The following is a 6,026-nucleotide window of genomic DNA, read 5'->3' on the forward strand; positions in this document are numbered from 1 at the left end:
CAGCTTAAACTGCCTGTGTTCCTCAGTTATTTGCTCTGTAGACAGGATCAAGATTGCACCCTCTGGACCACAACCACTGGATTTCCAGGCCCTGGGTGAGTTACGTTAACATCTCTGGTCTCTCTTTGCAAAATGTGATGGCAGTGGTAGCCACCTTAATGAGTAAGTTGTATCAAGTGTTTTTAGGGCATAATGGAGCCAGGCAGTGGCACAGTGGTAATGCAACTGGACTGTCTTGGAGAGGTCCTGGGTTTGCATCCTGGGGCCTCCCTCTACATACCAGGTGTGCATGTGTGCCTGTGATGTGGGCTGGCTGGGACTGGCTGAGGGCGCGGATGTAATAGCAGTGTGAAGACTGTTGGAGGAACTTGTCTCCTGTTCTCTCTCGGTCTCTATCTTATATCTTTCTTTCATGGAAGAAATAAAGTATCTACCACCACCACCAAACAAACAAACAAGCAAGTCATAAAATTGTAATTGCTCAAAAGGTGTTAGGAGTTTCTACTACTTACAAGACTCAGTGTTGGGACAAGCAGATGGCATGATGGTTATGTTGCTGGACACCCATGTATTTGACTGTGGTTCAAGACCTGGACCTGGCAGCTTAAAACTCACACCAGGTGCATATGTGTGCATGCTCAAGATCCTGAGAGGAGAATGGAGGAGAAGGGATTGTAGTGTGACCATCTCCCTGGGCGGTTATTTCTAGCTTTCTGTCTCTCTGTCTGTCTCTGTCTCTCTGGCAAGTGCATGCACCCTATAGCAAAAATCTCTCTCTTGAAAAAAAAAGAAAAGACTCAGTGTTAGGCACTATCCTTATTAGGAAGTACAATCACCATGACCTTTTTTAATGAACTCTGAGTTTGTCTAAGCCAGTATGGCATAGGAAGAAGTGCAAGGAAGTTTTTGGGTGCTTTTAGTTATTCCTTTCACCCAGCATTGTACCTGGCCCATATACATATTATATGTGTTTATGTGTATGTATATATATTTGATATATATTTAAAGAATTTATTAAGCTGATGAAAGTAAAGCATTTATATTATGAAAAACAAAATTTTCAATTGTTCTTTCTTCTCTCTAGGAAGAATAAACAATTCAGATTGTCGGGAAGCATGCTTAGCTTCAATTTTGTACTCTTGGCTAAATCATCTCTGTTGGTTTGCATATGTACACAGTAAAGATAGTATACTTCATAGGAGATTTTGTAATAAATGGAAATGATGCATTTACTGAAAAAAATGATCTCTAATAATTAGTAGTGGAGAGAGTTCCTACCACTCCAAGAATAAATTTAAAAAATGAAAGTGACCATCTTCAGTTAATTATTGGAAGTCTGCTTGCTCTTAGGCTAAATAATTGCTCGGTACCTCATATTTATTTCTGGTTTAAACACGATTTAAGAGTAGCAGCTTGTTCCTGACTTGAGACCAAATGGCCATGCTGTTGCTAATGGGTGACTCTCGAGAACGAAGATCTAGAGAGTGTGATGACAGAGAAGTGGGAGGGGAGGAGAGAACCTGACCTAAGCTGATTAATCATTTCCCTAGTTCACAGTCATCTCTGCCCGTGACTGTCAGTAAGCTGTGGTCCCATTTGGACTTGGGGGACACTTCTGTCTCAGTTTCCTGAGAGAACATCCCAAGTGTATTTCAGATCAGGAACAGGAATTATACATAATAATGAAAAATAATTTTGAGGGAACCAGCAGTTAGCGTAATGGCTATGTTGCTGGAATAAGATTCTGACTATGGTCCAGTCAGAAAAGTGGGAATAAGATACAGATGTGTCGGGAACCAGCAGTTAGCGTAATGGCTATGTCGCTGGACTCCCATGTAGTCGACCGCGGTTCACGTCCCGGACCCGGTGGCTTAAAACTCACACCGGACACGTGTGCGTGCGTGCCCAAGATCCCAAGAGGAGAATGGAGGAGAAGGGATTGTAGCATGACCATCCCCCTGGGGGGTGATTTCTCGCTTTCTGTCTCTATGTCTCTCTATGTCTGTCTGGCGAGCGCACGCGCCCTATAGCGAAATCTCTCCAAAAAAAAAATTTTTTTTTGAAAGCTTTGGCTAACCCATGCTGTGAGGTAACTTCCCCAAAAGTTCATAAAATTATAGAATTGGAGTATTAGTTTATTTGAATGGGAAAAGATTGAGAATCCACACACATTTTTTTCATGATACTCATTTTCAATGAACTCTTTGAAGATCCCTCATTGTGTAATGCTCTACCCACTAGTCTTACAAATAGGCATAGTTTACTGGCTGTTGTCAAAGATGATTGACATGTGGTTTCAGTGGCCTCCTCCTGTGTATTGGGGTCATGTTACTTAAAAAGAAGCTATTTAACATTCGGGAAAAGTCTCCCCCGCCCCGCCTACTTGCTGTGTAGGGCATTGAGTTCGATGATTTTAAAGGCAAATTACTCCAAACATGGAGGAAGCCTTCACACTTTGACAAGTAGCTTGTGAGATACTTAATACTCCAGCGCATCATGCATATTTACAAAATAATCCTAAATTTTTGACTTAACTATAGATGAGTATGGAAATACTATTCCTCAAGTTAAGAGTTAGCACAGTAGGTGATAGATTATAATTATTCACTTAAATGTGAACGGTAAATTTATACATTTGAGGCTATAACATAAAATAATTTACTCATGCCTTCAGAACAGAAAAGAATTTTGCAGGAAAACCCAATAAGCACTAACTGTCAGAGACAAACTGTCAGAAAGCTTGCTCTTGGGTATACTTCCTGTCCATCTGCTCTGCTCTGGGTCTGACCCCTGCAAACTCTAGAGCTTAACTCCTTTGCCAGCCAGATTCCAGCTTGGCTGAATGGATAGAATTCACTGGCAGGACTTTGGTGGAGGTTGGGAAGAAAGATGCTCCCCCTTCTATTTCTACTGTGGTGGTGTCTCTGGCAGTGACTTCATCTCATTCCAGACAGTCTCTTCTAAGTTCTCAGCTCTCACTAGACAGCCCATCACATGGGTTCCGCTCCTACTGGTTGTGCCAGTTCTATGGCTCTGGTTAACTGGATATCTGCTTCCTGTATCCTTCCAGACCTTGGGAGTAGCAACCCCTTCCTGATATCGCTGATCTCTGATTGCCTGAGAATCACCTGCTTAGTTTTTCCGCAATTTGAACACGTTTGTGACTAGCTCTCCATATTAAATGATCTCTATAGAACCATGTGGGGTGGTTTTTCTTTTCCTATTTTAAAAACTACCTGTTTCCCTTCTTTTTTCTTGCCAGTGTAGCAAAAGACAGATAAATGTAAACTATATTACAGTTAAGAACTTCTGCCCACTGAGAATAATGAGTAGATAGGGAAAAGACTAAATATCTATAGCCAGATTATGTAAACCCTTCTGAAAAAAAAAAAAAAAAAAAAAAAAAATGTGCAAATATTCAGCATCTGCAATAAACAAGGGCCTATGTATATTACAGTTAAGAACTTCTGCCCACTGAGAATAATGAGTAGATAGGGAAAAGACTAAATATCTATAGCCAGATTATGTAAACCCTTCTGAAAAAAAAAAAACAAGAAAAAATGTGCAAATATTCAGCATCTGCAATCAACAAGGTCCTATGTAATCCAATAAGATTTTATTCTTTCTGATAAAAAGAAAACACATCCTTTTTTCTTATTTATTTCCCTGTTGTAGATATTAACCACTAATCAGTTTTTAGCTCAAAATCCGTTCCATACTCCTCTGCACTGTGCTTTTGCCATGTCACCTTAATGCTAACACTTGATGAAGGTATTCCTGGGGACAATCTACAAGGTCAAACTTAGGACTTGAGGTGTGAATGATTTTACAAACTCCATATACTAAAAATATGTTTGTTTCCTCATTGGGAATCTTTAGCCAAAAAGTAAAAAGTCATTTCTTTTTTCTGTTGTAGATGTTTTGAAACAAATTTTTCAAAAGAATCAATGTTTGACTACTTTTTACAATGTTTTCAGATATCTTTATCTATCTTTATCTAAGAAAATAAAAAATTAATTACTTCAAAATGGAGAACTGGTTTTGCTTAAATATTTCCTTGAAAACACAATATTTTTTAAATGGGCTTCCAATATTCTATTAAATATCATTTAACCATTCTTGGGACCAGCAGTTAGCATAATAGCTATGTTGCTGGACTCCCATGTAGTCAACTGCAGTTCGAGTCCCAGACCAGTGACTTAAACTCATACTGGATGCGTGCCCAAGATCCCAAGAGAAGAAAGGAGGAGAAGGGATTGCAGCGTGGCCATCCCCTCTAGGGGTTGATTTCTCGCTTTCTGACTCTCTGTCTCTGCTTGTCTTTCTGGCAGTCACATGTGCCCTATAGCAAAAACCTCTCAAAAAAAAATCATTCAACCATTCTTTTACTCTTGATAATTATGGTTGTTTAAAAAATTTTGACATTAGAAATGTTAAAACACATGGCTGAGTAGTATTCCACAGTGTATAGGTGCCATGCATTTTCAGTTCATTTATCTGTTCTTGGACATTTGGGTTGATTCCATGTCTTAGCATCTGTGAATAATGCCACAATAAAAAAAAGTGGAATGCTAGGTAGCATGGGTGCTGGACTTCCACTTGGCCAACCGTGGTTCAAGTTCGGGACCTGGCAGCTTGCCTTCTCACTTTCACTCTCTCTCTGTTGCTCTCTCACTCTGTCCCTCTCTGGTCAAATTTAAATAAATAAATAAAGTTAAACAAAATAATTCTTTAAAAAATGAAATGCTTAAAAATGTGGCATATATACCCTGTGGAATACTGTTCAGCCATAAAAAATCAATGAGATTCTGGCATATGACAGAAAGTGGATGAACATGAAAGATTTAATGCTAACCAAAGAAAATCAAACCATGAAAGAGAGGCATTGTATGTCCCCATTTAATATATACCAAATATCTGCACTCTGTGGCAGAAATCAAAAGATTGAAAGGTATAAAAGCTTGGAGAGCAACTATAGATACTAGAGACAGTGGGAGAGGAGGCTGGGCTATGGAAGGCAGGAGGAAGGGAATCAAGAGGGAGAAAAAAGCAAGGCATTTAATGGACACAAAAATGGAAAATTATCTGTTGATGATAACATGTATGGTGATGTCTTTGACTGGGTTGACATCCAGTGTATTTATGCTGGGAAGATTAATTTTGTATGCTGTGGAGGTGTGAATGATTGAATGTAAAAAAAAATTTTAAAAATTTGAAAAATTTGAAGGGAAGAAATGTTAAAACATGTGAAATGCTATAGTTACTGTATTTATGCACAAATCTTTGTCTTACAAGTTCCCAGGGATGCTGATGTTGCTGGTTTGGGAATACTTTGAGAACCTCTGCCCTAACAGGTTTAGGAGTGGAATGGTCTCTTATACATGGAGGCTTTCCAACCCCTTTCAGTTTCCCTTAACTCCAACTATCCTTTGTGCACCCGTTAGAGTGGGCCACATGTTTCTACTGTCTCTATGCTTCATACTGTGTCTTTTATTGTTGTTGTTTTTATTTTTAGAGATATATATATTTTTTTTCCTACAGGGCATGCGTGTTTGCCAGAGAGACTGAGAGATCACATGAGAAATCATCCCCTACCAGAGATGGCCATGCTGCAATCCCTTCTCCTCCATTCTCCTCTTGAGATTTTGGGAACACATGCACACGTGCCTGGCATGTATGGTTAAGCTGTTGGGTCCAGGACTCTAATGGCAGGCGATTACGTGGGAGTCCAGCACCATAACCATTACGCCATTTGCTGGTGCCTCATACTGTGCTTTTAACTCATAAATTTAAGACTTTATACAAACGGTCTTTTAAAACAAGAAAAATAAATGAATAAAAATAAAAAGCTGACCCTTCTAACTCCTACTGACCAACATCAATAAGAAATACCCTGATAACACAAAGGAAATCCTCAACTTGGGTCTGGTGGCTGTTTCTCACTGACTCTCTCTATTTTTCTGATCTATTTTTCAAAATCACGAAGACTGAACAAAACCAGACTGCTAAGAAATTGTCTACATCTC

This window comes from Tupaia chinensis, unplaced genomic scaffold, assembly GCF_000334495.1.
Source record: "Tupaia chinensis unplaced genomic scaffold, TupChi_1.0 Scaffold000007_1, whole genome shotgun sequence".
NCBI lineage: Eukaryota > Metazoa > Chordata > Mammalia > Scandentia > Tupaiidae > Tupaia > Tupaia belangeri.